The 19,279-nt window shown below is 39.8% G+C and overlaps 1 protein-coding gene across 2 annotated transcripts in view; it reads right to left on the bottom strand.

Annotated features, from left to right (window-relative positions):
- CMKLR2 (chemerin chemokine-like receptor 2) overlaps positions 1-4,311 on the bottom strand; it is a 53,843-nt gene extending 49,532 nt beyond the window's left edge. For both annotated transcript variants that reach the window (XM_043996468.1, XM_043996469.1), the window contains exon 1: positions 4,102-4,311. The gene's annotated coding sequence lies outside the window, so the exon portion shown is untranslated. The remainder of the gene's footprint in view (positions 1-4,101) is intronic.
- Between the last annotated feature and the right edge of the window lie 14,968 nt (positions 4,312-19,279).

Below are 19,279 nucleotides of genomic sequence, written 5' to 3'. Positions count from 1 at the left end.
ACCTACCCAGGGTCACACAGCTATTAAGTATCTGAGGTGAGATTTGAACTCAGGTTCTCCTGACTTCAGGGCCAGTGCTCTATTTATTGCACCACCTAGCTACCCACTTATCTATTTATCCATTTAATCCATAGATTGCTAGTCTAGGGGAGTGACTGATTCAAAATCAAAGCTGCTCCCAGGTTGCGTTCAAGAGGGGAAAGATTTTCCCATGCTTACACCTACAGGTTTAACTCTTTCCTACCCAAATACTGGTTACACAGAAAACCACCACAAATAATGGATGACAAGTAAACTTATTTATTCAAACAAATAGCTAATAGAAATCAGAGCAGTTACAGAGTAGAGCATACCAAAAAAAAAAATAGAGAGTGAGAGAACACAACTCAGACCAAGAGAAAGGTCCTGATCTCACCCAAGAGGAACTTTACCTAAGTCTCTAAGGGGAGGGGGAAGCTGGAAATCAAGGACATGTTGAGGAGTTGGCTTCCTTTACATGTCTGCAGCTTCCCAAATCTTTCTTTCTCTTTTCACATGTAGAGTTGGTCTGAAAGAGAGTCTGGCACCATGTTTCCTTTCCTTTCCTTTTTTTTTTTTTTTGTGGGGCAATAAGGGTTAAGTGACTTGCTCAGGGTCACACAGCTAGTAAGTGTCAAGTGTCTGAAGCCAGATTTGATTGAACTCAGGTCCTCCTGAATATAGGGTTGGTACTTTATCCACTGCGCCATCTAGCTGCCCCCCATGTTTCCTTTCTTGAAGATTAATGGTCTCTCCTCTTCCCCAAATCTTGTTCACTTAGGTACACAATTTTGCACTGACATTCACTCAGCTAAGCTGGAGTCCTGCCTAAGCAGTTAGGACACAAAATTTATCAGGCTTGGATATGAGTCTGGTTATCCAAGGAATGCCCAACCTAAGCTAGAATGAGGTCTACAACAGAAAGACTCCAACTTTAGGAATCTAAGCCTGATGGTACCAGCTAGCTGGGTGAACCCTGTCCTCTACCCTAGGGAATTTGGCACCTGCTTTGGGATAGAAGGCCTTCTTGTCAAGATTCTGAAAGGAACAAGATGAACCACTCTTTTTATTTTTTTTTTAAGTTGGACTAAATGACCTCAAAGGCCTTTTCTTTTTTTTTTTATAAATAAATTTTTAATTGATATCTTGCTTTTATATCAGATTTCCTCCTGTATTTCTCCTCCTGCCCTTTTCTTTTCAGTGAAGCAATTGGGGTTAAGTGACTTGCCCAGGGTCACACAGCTAGTAAGTGTCAAGGGTCTGAGGCCAGATTTGAACTCAGGTCCTCCTGAATCCAGGGCCAGTACTCTATCCACTGAGCCACCCAGCTGCCCCTCAAAGGCCTTTTCAACTTCAAAATCATGTAAATTACTTTCTAGCCATGTTTTTCCCATCTTGTGCATATAGTTATTTTTTAAAAATATCTAGGTATAAGAATAAATTTCATCTTATTAGCTTTAGCCTAGCCTGTTAGAATTCTTTTTAATGTCCCTTCTGATATACAGTGTATTAGCTAGTGCCTCCAGTTTCATTTCACTTACAAATTTGATAAATATGCCATCTATTGAAAAAAACTGTTGAATAGTATAAAGGGCAGAGTATTGTGGCAATACACCCGAGACCTCAATCCAGGTTGACATCAATTCATTTGTCAACTCACTCCCCTCCTTTTAGGTACTTCTGGTGGGTCCATGGCTAGGGATTTTTTAGTTTTGAATGCTATTTTTAAAAAAATCTTGGGATTTTAAACTAAAAGAGCATTGCAGAGCCCACTTATTTTCTGAAGAACAGGAGCTAAAATCAAGGGCTTCAGCTAAAGCTGGACCACACCATGTATCCAACAGAATAGAATGGGGATTAGGCCTTATTGGAGTATAATAATGTCAGAAATTAAAATACTGGACTTTCTCTTTTGGTGAATATATGAAGGCTTTATTACATTCTTGCAACAATGGACACACACTCTAGAAGAGTGGCAATTTGCCACAGCAAACTACTCTTTGTAATCCCTAATCCTATTGCAAAGGTCCCTCCCCTCTTTGCCTCATTGGTTGAGGACCAAGAGGTGTACAATCTTCCCGGAACACCTCTACATATTTCCCCTTAACACATCTCCCCCTCCCATTACATACATTGCATGTTTGAAAATGGCGGCAGTCTCTGCCTTGGTGTGTTGGCAGTTAATATGGGTAAGCTAATTAAGCAAGCTCAGTACAAACTAACTTTAACCTTTGGCATACTTGAACTAGCTAGACTACTAGCCTTGAAATTTACTTCTATATCTACTTTTAGGCACCAGCAAGACTATCTTTCGGCCTTGAGGCCCCTTCTTGCAATCCTCCTTTCTTACCCAGACTCCCTCCCTGTCTCCTTTTTCTGAGATAACAGCACTTTTCTGGTGTAACATTATTTCATATCTCTCTCAATAATAACAATAATAATTATATATACATATATATATACAGACTATATATATACAGATATGCATATTTTGATAACTCTTTCAATATAATTGGTTTTCTTTATAATCTTATGTAGTTTATATATATATTTTATTCATTTCTTAAACATTTAAAATATGATTCTGAGATAGAGGGTTCATAGACTGTACTATACTGCCAAGGAAGTCCAAGATTGAATAAAGGTTAAGAAGCCCTGATTAAAAGGGTCATCCAGAAAAAAAGTAGCCATGAATTAGAACTGACAAGTCTGCACTAGTCTAAAGGTTTAACTTCTGAGTGGTTCATTGAACTTGACATCCAGATTGATTAATAGAGAAAGTTACCATTAAATTTTTCCTCATCAGAAAGACCTGAGGACGGTAACTTTAACAGTAAAAGAGAAAAGCAGTTAGAGAGACAGTTGGGCAGATTTTGTGGGGGTAGGGGATGTTGAGATATTTTCTTGTAAAGTCTTGGGAGAGTGACAGGGTAGCTTTATTTGGTAAAGAAAAGTAGGTATGAAAATGTTTAAAGCTTTCTTAGAAACTAAGCAGACTTGTAGGCTTTTGTCTGGTTCTGAGAATTTTTAAAGCCATTTAATGCCTTAGAAAGCACACACTGTGAACTATTCAGAAAGGAATTATTGCTCAAAGCTAAGAGAGGGAAATGGCAGCGTCGCCAGATTTTGGAAGAAATAAAAACAAATGAGTCTGCTGGTAAAAATATCCTGAAAGAAATTTTGTTAAGAAGCCTGTGGATTCCCCATTGAGGAAGCTGATCTTAACCTGGAAAGAGTATTTTGGATATTCAGGAGAGAAATTACAGGTGAAACCCTGTTTTTTAGTCAGTATGAGACAACTAATTGCAAATGCCTTGAACACAGTAGGGCACAGAAGTTTCCAGACTTTAACTGAATTGGATGCAAAAATGACAACCTTCTGCTAGCCCCATGAGCCACTACCTTATACTTAGCTGTTAGCCCTTCCCTAGGAAGAGCCTAGACTTGAACTACTCATGTCATTTATGTGAATGATTATTTCAGCATGCTATTGTGGGATCTAAGAAATCTAGGTACAACAAAAGAAATATAGTGGAGACTTTTTGTAAAACCTCTTCCCAAAACAACCACCTGCTAAGTGGATTTAGATTCTTGGCTATTTTATCATCTAGTGAAAATGAACAGTCGTGCTAAACATCACAACAATGAGCTTTATGAAAGTGATTTGACTATTTCTGGGCTTTCAAGTATTCTAAATCTAAACTTATAAATTGTTTTTACTTATGTAAAGGCTGAGTAAGTGACTTGAATGTCTATTTTTTCTTTTCCTCACTCTATTTTTTTTTCTTTTCTGAAATTTTGGAGTTAATTTGCAGCTGCAGCAAACCTAGTATAATCTCTCAACACTTTTGACATCAGACCAAGAATATGAGTTTGCAGTGAGTCTGCAAATAGAGAATTCTCTCTCTCTCTGTCTCTCTCTCTCTCTTTCTCTCTGTATCATGAGTCTTTTTCTGCCAGCTGTTACTCATTCTAATTCTGTTAGGTAAATAAATAGTATCCAAAAATCATTATCAAGTCAATTGCAAATGAGCTAACTTATGCAGAAAGCAAAGAGGAAAGTATAAGAATCAACCCACTTACCCGTTAATCTTCTGTCTGCAAGAGAGGTTATTGTGATCCTGGGTGTAACCTCTGGAGTCCAGAATGAAAAACAGTGTGGATTTCAGAACAACTATAGTGCACAGTTTTCCCAGCCTCCTCACTTGGCTTTTGAAATGACACTGTGGATGAGGGAAGGATGCTAGTGCTGCAGCTTTTATACAACTCTCTGGAACTAGTTGTGAATGTGGTTCTTCCCCTCCCCCCTGCCGCTCTCCATAATCATGTACTTTGCGAGACAAGTAAGCAGTATGAACATTGCAAAATGGAATCATTTTGGTCAGGGTGCCTGTGTATATGAGTAACCTTGGTTTACTTTCTGAAAGGAAATTGACACTGTGGGCTGCACAGGGCAGATTTAAACAAGGGAGAAACTTTCCCTTTTTAACTTGCATTTCTGCTTGAGGGAAAAGATACATATATGTATGTGTGTATGTACAAATGCATATATTTGAAACCATTGAAAAACACATTTATTTACATAAAGAGTAATCAGGTGGTAAGGTGTTTTAGAAATAAATGTCAGACAGGGCTTTTTCAAGTGATTTTTGAAATGAGTTTTATTTATAATTGCAGATTTCAGGAAATAATTTCAAAGTCAGGTATGTTGTTTTGATAAAAACATACCTACAGGGGCAGCTAGGTGGTGCATTGCATAATTGGCCCTGGATACAGGAGGACCTGAGTTCAAAACTGACCTCAGACACTTGACACTTAATAGCTGTGTGACCCTAGGCAAGTCACTTAACCCTCATTGCCCCGCAAAAAACCCCCCAAAACAACAATCAAACCAAACCAAAGAAACAAACAAACAAACAAAAACCATACCTACAGATTTCCCAACCAAGTCCAGGGTTTCCTTGTGTTCCATTAATGGGTAAAAGAAATAATAATTTTTTCTGATTACCTATCTATAGGTTGTTCCCTAACAATGATAATCATTTATTTTTTATTATAAGTTCTTTGGAGAAAGAATGCCAACACATGAGAATTTTTTAAATGGTTTCATTTCTAAGGAACTACCCTGTATATTTTAAGACTAGCCTTGGGCAATCTGGAGGATTTTACAGCTTTGGAAAAATTGAAGCTTTGCTTTTCATTGCTGAGCTTCTCCACCTCCATTCCTACCCTTCCAGCACATCTGTCTGCAGCAAGACTGAGAAGTAACTGATATATTGGGTGGGTGGGGGGGCACATTGGCCCTGGTGAGCTGCCCTTACTAGAGGGTTATCTTTGTGAGCTTTTATTAAAAAAAGATAACCTAGCACCCTATAATTGCTCATATTACTTCAGTTCCTCCTCACATAATTCTTGTAGGGTAGGCAGTACCAATATAATTATCCCTACTTTACAGATGATGAAACTGAGGGTCAGAATTAAGTGATTTGTTTAGGGTCATACCTGTATTAAATAGTGGAACTAGGATTCAAATCTAGGTTTTCTGTTACCAAACTGACTGTTCTTTTCACTACGTTTAAAACAGTCAGTCAATAAGCATTTGTTAAGTGCCTACTATGTGTCAGACATTGTGCTAAGTGCTTTGTAAGAAAGAAAATCTAAACATCTAAAGTACTAACATAAAGCAAGTAGTAGAAGTTGTAAGTTGGATATACATTACATGGCTGAAGGCTTTTTGGGTCAGTTATTAGGACTCAGAGGGATTGCACAAAACTAGACAACCCAGTCATTGCTGAAAGCAATAAGCTCTTTTATCTAGCACAGTGCTTGATACACAGTAAGTGCTTAATAACTGCTCATTAGTCAGTCAATAAACATTAAGTGTCTACTATCTGTCAAGCATTGTGCTAAGTGCTGGAGATACAACTTGGAGGGTGTGGGGGCAGAAACCAGTGTCTGCCCTCAAGGAATTTATGATCTATTGGGGAAGGACAACATCCCAAAGGAACCTGAAAAGAAGGGGAGGAGGTATCCAGTGAGAGGGTAGGATGGAGAAGTCCAGAGGAATGCAGCTGGGTGGCAAATAGATGGCTTGCCTGGGGGCCCTCCTTAAATGGAGGGTTGGAGTGGAGGTTTCTGCTCAGCCCTTCAATTAGAAGGTACTGAGAGTACCAATGAGGTGTGAGTACTAAGGCTGCTGCAGTCTTGCAAGATGATGTGTTCCTAGGGGCAGAATGAAGTTCAAAGGAGTTATCGTTGTCACTGGTTACTGACTGACCCAAGTAGCTTAACCGGGGATACTCAAGGCAGCAAAGATATTTTATAGGGAAGGATGCTAGGGGGTATCTAATGAAGGTGCATCTGATTGGCTTGTTACCTCTGATGTCATAGAAAAGGAGCCGCCAGTCATGGAGGTCCTATGGTAGAAAATTCCAACAAAGAAGATTTCAAATATTTCTGAGATTTCAGAGAAGGGCTACAACAAAGGCAGCATTATTATTATTGACTACCCCCAGGATCTGCTATTAAAAAGCAAGTCTGTGGGGCAGCTAGGTGGTGCAGTGGATAGGGCACCGGCCCTGGATTCAGGAGGGCCTGAGTTAAAATCTGGCCTCAGACACTTGACACTTACTAGCTGTGTGCCCTTGGGCAAGTCACTTAACTCCAATTGCCTCACAAAAAAAAGCAAGTCTGTACAGTTGAGCATTTACTCATTATATCTAAACCCTATAGTCTCATCAGTCACTCTAGATCAGAGGCACTTAGCCTGGGAGTCCATGGACTTCAATTTTTTTTTTTTTTTTTTTAGGCAACGGGGGTTAAGTGACTTGCCCACAGTCACACAGCTAGTAAATGTCAAGTGTCTGAGGCCGGATTTGAACTCAGGTACTCCTGAGTCCAGGGCCGGTGCTTTAACCACTGAGCCATCTAGCTGCCCCCAACTTCAATTTTTAAAATAACTGTTTTAATATAATTGGTTTCCTTTGTAATTCTATAGGTTTCATTTTATGTATTTAAAAACTTTCTTTTGAGAATGTAAAAAAACCTAATTATTCATAACTATAACTAACCTGGAAAAATTATATATAATTTGATTTATGAAAAATTATGATTATATGAAAAATGATAAATTTAGAAAAATTATAATTGGGCTCTAAGTCCCTTCGTGGTCGCCATTAAAATATAAAAATATTTTTAAATTGACTAGCCTAATTTGGGGGGCTAATCTGACTGGAGGAGTAAACTTTCTGAGTGGAGGACTAATCTGGGGACTTTTGACTATTTTGGCTATCTGACTTCGTTAATTTAATGTGGGCCGTTTATAAAGTACCACCACACTGCTCCCAAATTGATAAGCAAAATATTAAGAAGCCTCTTATCTAAATAATCAAAGCAGAGTTTATTTATGAAATACTATTTAAAATTAAGAATACATGGAAATAAAATGTACAACCTCACTGCTTTCCTGCGGTCTCTTTCCACTGCATCTCTTTCCCAGCTGCTGCACTTCGAACTTCTTGAATACAATAAGGGCCTTAGATGCCTCCGGCCTCAGGGCATGTTACACTTTCCCTGGTTTGTATTAAGGCCTGTAACCTTCTGTCTGTCTGCTCTGTCAGTTTGCCCTTCGGCCTCTCTTTTGCTTGCTCCTAGTCCTTCTCATCTTCTCCTGCATCCTTGTAGCCCCGTCTCTAGTCTCCAATCTTTGCTGTCTCCTCAGCTGCCTCTTGACCTCTTCTTGTCCGTCCGAACCCCTGAGTCTTGTCTATCTAGTCTGTCCTCAGCCCGTCCTCTAGTCTCTCCTCCCTCCTGTCTCACTCCCAGGTCTATATATACCTTTTATTCTCTCCACTCAAATCTCGGCTTCCTTCACCACTACAGACCAAGCTAATCCGCCAGCCAGAGCTGCAGCTGGTGGGGGGGGGGGGGGAAGGGTGTGCTCTGGAGCCTCATGCCTCAGCACAGGCCATCCGGGATCCTTCAGATAGCTTCGCTCAGGTCAGAGGGAGCTGAGGGCTTTTTTTTCCCCCAGCTGTCTGACCTGACGTCTTGTATAGTCTATGGGGTTTTATCACTCAGCTGAAGCTGAGGAGGAGGGGGAGAGACCCTGAGGGCCTAAGGCTTTCTAATCTCAGTCTAAAGGTAGGGTCCCTAAATCAAAATAAATTTCCACAAGAAGGAGTGCATTGGCTTTATTAAACTACCAAAAAGGTACATGTTACGAAAAAGGTCAATGAGCTCTGATTGATGATTCAGGCCGTGAATTTTTTTGTCATGAATTATCCATATTTCATAAATTCATAATTGTTTGACTCCGTTTCACTTTAGCCAGGGATGAAGAGGAAAAGGAAGCTTTTTAAAAACCAGTATTAAGGGGGCGGCTAGGTGGTGCAGTGGATTAAAGCACCGGCCCTGGATTCAGGAGTACCTGAGTTCAAATCCGGCCTCCGACACTTGACACTTACTAGCTGTGTGACCCTAGGCAAGTCACTATACCCCCATTGCCCCACAAAAAAAAAAAACCAGTATTACTTTTTGTGGTGGCTAAGAATTAGAAATCAAAGGAATGCCCATCAATTAGGGAATGGCTGAACAAGATGTTGTATATGATTGTAACAGAATATTATTGTGCTATAAAGAATGACAAGCAGGATGATTTCAGAAAGGCCTAGAAAGACTTATATGAACTGATGTATAGTGAAATGAGCAGAACAAAGAGAACTTTGTGTACAGTGACAGCAATATTGTTCAATTAAGAACTGTGGGGGCAGCTAGGTGGTGCAGTGGATAAAGCACTGGTCTTAGATTCAGGAGGACCTGAGTTCAAATCTGACCTCAGACACTTGACATTTACTAGCTATGTGATCCTGGGCAAATCACTTAACCCTTATTGCCCTGAAAAAAAAAAAAGAATTGTGAGTGACTCAACTATTTTCAGCAATACAATGATCCAAGACAAACCCAAAGGACTAATGATGAAGCATACTACCCACTTCCAAAGAAAGAACTGCTATCGAACACAGACTGAAGCAAGCTGTTTTTCACTTTATTTCTTTCATTTTAAATTTTGTTCATTTTCTTGTACAAAATGACTAATATGGCAATATTTTACATAATTGCATATGTATAGCCTATATCTGCTTACTGCCTCAGGTAAGGGGGAGAGGAGGAAGGGAAGAACGGATAGAATTTGGAACTCAAAACTTTAAATAAAAATGTTTATTATTAAAAAAAACCTCAGCATTAGGTACAGAGATGATATATAGATATGGATATATTTGTGTGCATGTTTGTGTGTATATATATATGACTACTAGAAATTATAATTCTACAATGGATAAATATTTGAAGGACATAAACAATTTTCTTTCTTTTTTTTTTTTTTTTTTTTAGGCAATGGGGGTTAAGTGACTTGCCCACAGTCACACAGCTAGTAAGTGTCAAGTGTCTGAGGCCGGATCTGAACTCAGGCACTCCTGAATCCAGGGCCGGTGCTTTAACCACTGCGCCATCTAGCTGCCCCACATAAACAATTTTCAAGGAGAAAAATACATTGTTGGCAATACCTTGAAAAAATGCTCAATTTCATTAAAAAGCAGACAAAATAGCACTGAGGTACCACTTCATAGCTATCAAATTGGCAAAACTAACCAAAATGACAAAAACTCTATCTTGATAGAGTTGTGGAAAAAGAAGTCATTGTTGGTGAAATTGCAAACTAGATCTTGTTGGAAAACAATCTGGCAGTTCGAAGTAATAATTACAAGTGTGGAACTTTATTTTGATTTGGGGACCCTACCTTTAGGTTGAGATTAGAAAGCCTTAGGCCCTCAGGGTCTCTTCTGTGTGGGAGGTGCTGGTGCCCCTCCCCCTCTGCTTTAGCTGAGCCAAAAAGCCCTGTGGGCTGTACAAGACACCAGGTCAGACAGCTGGGGGGGAAAAACCCCAGCTCCCTCCAACCTGAGCGGAGGTATCCGAGAGATCCTGGGCTTGTCCAGGCTGGGCTCTGGTGTAGCAGTGAGGCTCGAGCGCACCCCCCCCACATGCCAGCCCTGGCTGGCGGATTAGCTTGGTCTGTGGGGGCACAGGAAGCCCCAAGATTTGAGTGGAGAAAAGAAAGATATGTATAGACCTGGGGGTTAGACTGAGGAAGATCGGACAAGGAGACAGGGGGCTGAGAAGAGGTTAAGAGGGCAGCTGACGAGATTAGAAAGGAGAGACGGGGGACAAGAGGAACAGCAGGACTAGGAGCAAGGAGGAAAGGCCAGCGGACAAGATTAGAGGGGCGGCAAAGGCGGCAGAGGGCAGACTGACAGAGCAGACAGACCAGGAGGTAGCAGAGAGCACAGAAGCGGTCAGCACAGGGTACAGGTTGGAGAAAGTGAAGATTAAGAGGAGTTAGAAGAAAGTAGCCGATCAGAGAAAGTGTAGCGTGCCCTGAGGCAGGAGGCAGCTAAGGACTTTATTGTATTCAAGAAGTTCCAAGCGCAGCAGATGGGAAAGAGATGCAGTGGAAAGAGACGCACTACAATGCAGTCAGGTTGTACTTTTTATTTCCCTGTATTCTTTGAAATAGTATCTCATAAATAAACTCTGCTTTGATTATTTAGTTAAGAGGCTTCTTAATATTTTGCTTATCAATTTGAGAGCAGTGTGGTGGAACTTTATAAACGGCCCATGCTAAGTTAATAGCAGTCAGATAGCCAGTTAGTCACAAGTCCCAGAATCAGTACCCCAATCAAATTAGTCCCCCCAAATTAGGCTAGTCAGTAAAAATATTTTTACACAAGTAACCTAAAAGTTTAATCCCATGGAATGGTTAAATAAAACTGGGGTACGTTCATTTATTAAATATCATCTATCATTTAATTAATATTGATAAGTATAAGAAATATACAAAAATGTTATGAAATAATGCAAAATGGAAAAGAATCAGAAGAAGAGTACACATTAACTATGACTATCAGAGGGGGAAAAAAACAGAAATGAAAGGACAAAGAATCTTAACTGAAATGTTATGACATCTTGTATTATAAAATTAAGTTCTTGGGGGCAGCTAGGTGGCGCAGTGGATAAAGCACCGGTCCTGGATTCAGGGAGTACCTGAGTTCAAATCCGGCCTCAGACACTTGACCCTTACTAGCTGTGTGACCCTGGGCAAGTCACTTAACCCTCATTGCCCTGTTTAAAAAAAAATTAAGTTCTTTAAATTAAAATAGTTGTGAAATAAGTCTGATTAATTATTTTGTTTTTTTATATTAAGATTATAATAAATTATTATTTAAAAAAAAAGAAAGCAGTGAGCTAGAAAAGAAAATGCAACCTGGAAATAAGAGCAAATTATCTATTGTATTCAATTCTAGTTTCTATGACTAATTACCAAACCACTAACAAAATGTAGTCCTGAATTTACACTCATACTCTTGCTATTTTTTTTCAAGTTTAATATGGAATATTTTGAGTCATCAGTCATTCAAGTTTTGTCCTGAGCTCCCATCAGTGAAATATTCTCTACTTAGAGACCAAGTAAGCCCAAATTCAATAGTAAAGCATTGAGTTTGGACATTAAAAAGAGATAATAAAGGGAAAATAATCAGGCAGATTTGTTCTCAGCTCCCTATTTACACAAAGGCACAAGCAACTACATCTCCCGAGGTGGTGAATGGGTGGGGGGGAGGTAGTGTGTGTGGGGATATTCTCAAGGAAAATTTATGTAGGGTGGGAAAACTACCCCTCCTGCAATTTGGCAAACAGGAAAAGGGAAGTCACTTGTTTCCCCATCCCCTAGCCAGAAGATCTTGTAAAGCTAATTGGGACTATATTTACTTTGGCTGTGGTTCTGGGTTACTAGTTCCCTTCATATGGGCTAAATCTTCTGAGTCCCCACCCTCTGTAATTACCAAAGCTCAAACATGCAGAACGTAAGCTGAAATGCTAGCTTCTTTGGCTCATTAAACGTTGTCCCACAACAATGTATTGCTCCAATTCAACATGCTATCTAGGGAAGCTAGATCTCCTTTCCACATAGTTATGCTTCTGCTGACTTCCATCTTATTTCCGATGTCATACCTCCTACCACACGTCCATCACCCAGGCACAAGTGTCCCAGGATTCTGATGGCTTGTACTTTACTCCGATGAATGGCTAGCTCCCTTGCCTCTCCATTATAGGTACTCAAATCCATGTCAGAGAATTCCACTATGGGCAAAGGTAACACCTATCTAAATTACATGTGTGTTATGTGAATTTTTTGAAGAGAAAACAAAATGAATACCTACTTCCTGATATTTGGTGACATTGTAAACAGATGAGAAGGCAGAAACACAACCAGGAAGAGTGAATATTTCCATCCAAGTATTTGAACCCTCAATCTTTCAACCAATAAATTAATGGAAAGGGAATTTTTTTGTCTTGAGTTAAAATGAAATTCATTCTCTCTGTCAAAAGTCAGGCCTTTTTTTCCTTCTTTTTTAAGGCTATAGGTTTAAAAAAGTATAGGCCAGGTTCATTTTTGTTTGTTTGTTTTGTGGGGCAATGAGGGTTAAGTGACTTGCCCAGGGTCACACAGCTAGTAAGCGTCAAGTGTCTGAGGCCAGATTTGAACTCAGGTCCTCCTGAATTATCCATTGTGCCACCTAGCTGCCCCCGGCCAGGTTCATTTTTAGAAATTTATGGTTAGGGGGCTAGGTGGCGCAGTGGATAAAGCACTGGCCCTGGATTTAGGAGGACCCGAGTTCAAAATCCAGCTTCAGACACTTGACGCTTACTGGCTGTGTGACCCTGGACAAATCACTTAACCCTCATTGCCCTGTCTGCCCCCCCAAAAAAAAGAAAGAAAAAAAGAAATTTATGGTTAATGTTAATTTTTAAATTTAAAAAATTGATAACTATTTATTCCTACCCTTCATTACCATTCTAATAGAAAAACCAAACCCTTGTAACAAAAATATAGTAAAAAAAATTAACACATTGGCCATTTCCAAATACATACATACATACATACATACATACATACACATACATTTTTGTGTGTGTGTGTATAAAATTTTGTACCTTGAGTCCATTATCTTTCTGTCAGCAGGTTGATAGCATGCTTCATCATTAGTCCTACGGAATTCTGGTTGGTCACTATATTGGTAAGAGTTCTTGAGTATTTCAGAGTTGTATTTCTTTATATGTTGCTATTATGTTATAAATTGTTATTTTTGTTCTTTTCACCTCACTCTTCATCGGTTCATACATGCCTCTCCAGATGACAGTTTTCATTTTACCATTTCTTAGAGCACAACAGTGGTCCATTAAATTAATACAGCATAGTTGTTCAACACTTCCCCAGTTGATTGGTACTTTCTTCATTTCAGTTCTTTGCCACTACAAAAAGAGCTTCTACAAATATATTTTTTGTTCATATGTATCCTTTTTCTCTTTCTATGGTCAGTGATTAAGGGAATTGAGGAGAGACTTATGTTGAGCATGCAGATCCCATTTTTTTTGTGTCCTGAGTCCAGAGCCATAACTAGCCTGTGGTAAATGGGGCTTTACACCTGGGGGCTGACATCCAAGGAGATGTTGCCCTTTCTGCTTGAGGTGATCTTCAACCTTTTATTTTGCCTTCTATTATTCCACCAGTCCCTCAGTAAGAGCCAGGCAACCCCCTCTCTCAGTGTGACCACATTATCACCAATGGATACCATCATTCTTCTCCCCAGAACTAATGTCTATTTATTCCTTTGTAAGGATCATTGAAATCCATTTTCATATCTAAATTCCAGTTAGGGATGATTTCAGAAGTAAAGAAAGTCTTGAATACATGTGCATACACATACACATATATACACACAAAAACCTCTCCCACACTATTCACTGATGCCTGGAGGGAGAGAGGAAGGAAGGGAGATAGAAATGAAAGGGTAAAGGGATGGAGAAGGACTGGAGAAAGGAAAGAGATGCATTTCTTAGAAGGATTTTATTTTGAGACTCCTTTTTCATTATTACTAAGCAGATCTTGTAACCATAGATGTGATACAAGAATATACACAGGGTTTTTTGTTAGAATTTTATCTAGTGCTATAGAGTAGGCCATCTAAACTGAGCCAGAGGCTCAGTTTATAATTTGTTTGTTTTTCTGTGGGGCAATTGGGGTTAAGTGACTTGCCCAGAGTCACACAGCTAGTAAGTGTCAAATGTCTGAGGCCCGATTTGAACTCAGGCCCTCCTGAATCCAGGGCCAGTGCTTTATCCACTGCGCCATCTAGCTGCCCCTCAGTTTATAATTTAATAATTATTCAGTTAATAATTTTTCCCACCTTGGACATTTGCTCTCTCTTTTGGGGCTTGTCTGTTAATTCCAGGTGCTCTTTCCTCCCACAATGTTGTCATGCTACCCTCTGGGTATTCGTAGTACTTTGGCACTCCACCCAAGCTTGTCCTCTAATTATCTCTCATTCTCTCTCTCTTCTTCCCATGAAGTACTTCTGATTTCAGATAGAAAAACAACCTTAAGTATCTGACACAAGTAATTCATACTAAAGTGTGAATAGCTTATCTGTTTAATTTTGATTGTGTGAATATTTTAGAGAAGAAGTTAGCATCATAGCTTATTTTTCTAATTGACAAAATTTGTGGGGGATATTTTGAAGGTGGGGAGTATTTCCTATGCCCCTTGTGTTGGTCCAGACTGGTTCTTTCCTCTGCCTCCAGAGGAAAGAAGAACAGGGGTCTGCAACTTGGTCCTTCATTTTGAACCCTTGCCAATTCTTTTTTCTTTTTTCTGCAGGGCAATGAGGGTTAATTGACTTGCCCAAGGTCACACAGCTAGTTTGTGTCAAGTGTCCGAGGTCAGATTTGAACTCAGGTCCTCCTGAATCCAGGGCCACTTGGCATAATCTTACGCATGGGATAAGAATTCATTTTATTAAAAAGAGCTATCTTTATCTTAAAAGGTTTGTCAAAATGGAAAAAAAAAAGACTTCTTTATTTTCTCCAGGCATAACAGCAGGACAACTGCCTCATTATGTTAGTGCCTTTCTTTGTCCCATTTCTTCAGGGCAGGCATGGTCAGGAAGCTAGACTTTGAGGTCTTTATCCTACTGAACATTGGTTCTGGCCTGATGCCTAGACTTTCCTCAGTACTGTAATGCCCTCATGACTAACGGAACTCTTGGGATTTGGGAGTGAGGTGGAGGGGAGGGGAGTGGGTGGCAATGAGATATGCCAGCAACTCCACAGTGGAGTTTTCATGCCCCAGGAAATACAGCATCTGTTAGATGTGATTTTTGCAAAGGTCAATTTCCTTAATGGTATTATCAAGTATAGCATTCGATTTTATTTAGCTGCCTCCTGTACTGTCAGAAAAGTAGTGTCTGATGTGCGAGGGAAGTCAGCAGGAATACATTTTACTGGACGTTCTTTATCAACATCCAACAACTTTCTTTTTCTTTCTTTTTTTTTGCAGGGCAATGAGGGTTAAGTGACTTGCCAGGGTCACACAGCTAGTTAAGTGTCAAGTGTCTCAGGCTGGATTTGAACTCTGGTCCTCCTGAATCCAAGGCCAGTGCTTTATCCACTGTGCCACCTAGCTGCCCCCATTCAACAACTTTCTAATTATAACTCTAAAGTACTGCAAAGCTTGTTACCCAGTGAGAAGAACAGAATTCTTGTATTCCTTCCTTACTTGTGAAAATTGTTATGTATGTGCAAAATCTTTAGTGCTAAATCAATTTGGATGAGTTGTTTTGACCTTGAGTTGAGTTTAGTTGAGGTTAGCCACAAAAAGGAGAAGAGATTTAAGATCATAGCTAGCCAAGATGCATAGATTAAGTGAATATTTTTGAGGATGGGGAGACATGGGAATGTTTGTAGAAAGCAGGAAAGTAGCCAGTAGACAAGGAGAGATGGGAGAGAAGGGAGAGAGTAGGGATGATAAGAGGGTTTTTTTTTTTTGGCTAAAGAAGATGGGATGGGGTCACTTTCATTTGTGCAAGTAAAGGGGTTGTTTTAGCAAGGAGAAGGACCACCTCTTCATGAAAAATGAGGAGAAAGGAGGAGAACATGACAGAAGGCATTGGAGTGATGTGAGATGAGAAAGGAAGAAGAGGGAGCTCCTGGCAAATAGCTTCATTTTTTTCCTGTGAAATATAAGGCAAAGTTTTCAGCAAAGAGTGTAGGGTGCCAGAGAGCTGTGGGAGGATTGAATGAGGATGAAAGGTTTGGAAAAGCTCCTTTGTCGATTGGGTTGGGGATTTGGTTAAGGAGGAGTGCTACAGGGAGGGTACAGTTGAGCGTATAGACTATAAATGGGTAGTAGACCAAGTTAGTAGAGTTTTATTATTTTCTTCATCTTCATTCAATAGCACATGAATGTAGGATCAAAGGCAGCAAATAGTGGGACTAACCCAAGGCTGGCTTTTCGGAGGGTGAGGTCTTTGATAAGACAAGGGGACAAGGGAATGGAGTGAAGAGGACAGTGTAGATTTGAACTGGTTTATCAAGTTGACAAGATAGAGAAGGGAGAAGAGTGTAGCCAGTGAAGGCCTGGGAAAGAACGGAGGGTGTGAGTGATTGGAGGCACAGTGAGGACAAAGAGCAGATTTTGGGGGTTTCAAGGTAGAGAGAGAGAGATAGAATTTCAACAGACTATAATCAGATCAAGGAATTTCCAAATTAATAAAAATAATTATTATAATTAATAACCACAAGCATTTATGTAGTACCCAAAGTGTGCCGGGCACTGTGCGAAGCACTTTACAAGTGTGATTTCATTTTATTCTCACCACAACTCCAGCAGGTAGGTGCTATTATTATTATTATTATTATTCACATTTTACAGTTGTGGAAACTGAGACAAACAGAGGTTAAGTGACTTCTCCAAGGTCATACAGCCAGTAAATGTGAACATGGAAGTGATACCTTTGTGAGTGATGGCAAGATCAAGGGTATGACCATTTCTGTGTGTCACTATGCGGGGGCGGGTTAGAAGAATAGATAATAGGAAATGAGTAAGTTAAGGAACCTGGAGGGTGGGATACTTGAGAGACTATCACGATGTACCTTGAAGTCCCTTAGAATAAGGGCAGGAGCTGGAAAGGAGAGAAAAACTGTGAACCAGGTACTGAACTTGTTGAAGATGAAAGGAGAGTGTCCTAGAGACTGGTAGACAACAGCTATCAGAATCTTGATTGGGTGATAAATGTGTATTTAATGAAACCTCAAAGGAGAACTTACTAAGTGGTGGTGGCAGAGGGAAAGCCGAGAAGTGGCAATGGGGAACAAGGAGTATTCCAACTCCCCTGCTATGATCAGTGAGTCAGTGTGGCATGTGTGACATCACAACCAGTACTGGAAGGAGTGGATAAAGAAAACCATGAGTGCAAGAAGATATAAGTCCTGGAAGAGGAGAAAGTTCAAAATGAAAGCTAGATTGTCATCTATGAAGCGAGCATTCCAGAGATAATATCATGTATAAAATATAATTCAGTATACAGAAACAACTTATATTATTGAGTCCATGTATATATAATTTCATCACATGGCCCTCACTATAAAACAAAAACTGCTGCCATTTTCATCTTATCAAAGGATACTTGTGCCGTGAAGAAATGGTCAGAGTAACCCACAGATGAAGCACAAAGTCAGAAAACAGTCTAGATTCTCTGACACTCATTCTCTCTCTTTTTGTTTTGTTTTGTTTTTGCAGGGCAATGAAGGTTAAGTGATTTGCCCAGGGTCAAACAGCTAGTGTCAAATGTCTGAGGCTGGATTTGAACTCAGGGCTGGTGCTTTATCCACTGCACCACCTAGCTGCCCCTACATTCATTTTCTTTTGCTAGAACCCACTGTCTCATCTTAAAAGGATGCATCTTCACTATCTCACTTATGACAAATCTGCCCCCTTTTCACACAAGTTCTTTTTTTTTTTTTGGTAGGGCAATGAGAGTTAAGTGACTTGCCCAGGGTCACACAGTTAGTTAAGTGTCAAGTGTCTCCAGCTGGATTTGAACTCAGGTCCTCCTGAATCCAAGGCCAGTGCTTTATCCACTGTGCCACCTAGCTGCCCCCAATCTGCCCCCATTTCAACTAGTTGAACTGATTTCCTGACAATAGTGATAGTATCTATTCTCTAAGACTATAGCCAGTCAGACCACCTCCACTAGTATACCAGTTGAATTCCCATTATTCCATAATTTATTAACCAACAAATATGATTGTCTACTATTTATACAACAATATGTTTACAATCTAAGTTTTAAGTTCTTTGAGACCAGGGATCATATCTTATACCTAAGATCTTAGAATTTTCTTTGTGTCTCCTTTGGGGATATACCCATCAGACAGGGGATTAGCCCAAATGCCCTCCAAGATCTGTTCCCAAATTCTATGATTCTAGCACCTAGCAGAGTGTCTCCCATAAAGTAGACACTCAATAGATGTTTGTTGATGTAAATGCTGACACATAGTTAATCAATAAATACAGTTGAATGAAGTACAAAATAAATTAATTGAATGACTGGCAAATCTAGTTGGGGAAACAAGACACAGTACAAAGCAGTCTATGATGTGTTAAGGGAGAGTTAAGGATGACAAAAGTTATAGAAGGAGATCAGAGTAATGGGCTGGAATAGGTGGGAAAAGAATTTTAGAGGAAGTAGAACTTCCATTGAGCCTGGGAGAAGGAGAAGACTTCAGATAGGTAAGAAGGGCATGCCAAGTGAGAAAAATAACTAACAGGAATCTCCTCTTAGAAAAGAATGCTATTCCACAGGTCATATGGTCAATTGACTCATAGAAGTTTCTGACCCTAGTTAAGACAACAAGGTTGAAGGTGTTTTTGAGGACTAGTGGCTGAAGGGGCTCAGGAGCAAGATTGGGAAGGAATGAGGAAAGGCAGAAGTGAAGAAGGGATAAAATTGATTAAGGACTTGAGGCTAGCACATATACATGTATGTTAGATATAAAGTTGTAGGGGCAGCTAGGTGGCGCAGTGGATAGAATGCTGGCCCTGGATTCAGGAGGACCTGAGTTCAAATCCTGCCTCAGACACTTGACACTTACTAGCTGTGTGACCCTGGGCAAGTCACTTACCCCTCATTGCCCTGAAAAAAAAGAAATAAACTTGTATATTTTAGCACTTCTTATAAAGAATTATGTGGCTCCTAGAGCTCTTGCCATAGATGCTAAAGATCTTTTTTAAATAATATTTTATTTTTCCCCAATTACATTTATTTACTTTTTAGAAAATATTATTTTTAAATCTTCATAAGAA

Source organism: Dromiciops gliroides, chromosome 3, assembly GCF_019393635.1.
Source record: "Dromiciops gliroides isolate mDroGli1 chromosome 3, mDroGli1.pri, whole genome shotgun sequence".
Taxonomy (NCBI): Eukaryota; Metazoa; Chordata; class Mammalia; order Microbiotheria; family Microbiotheriidae; genus Dromiciops; species Dromiciops gliroides.
The sequence above is the reverse complement of the archived record's forward strand: the minus strand, read 5'-3'. Positions and strand labels throughout refer to the sequence as shown.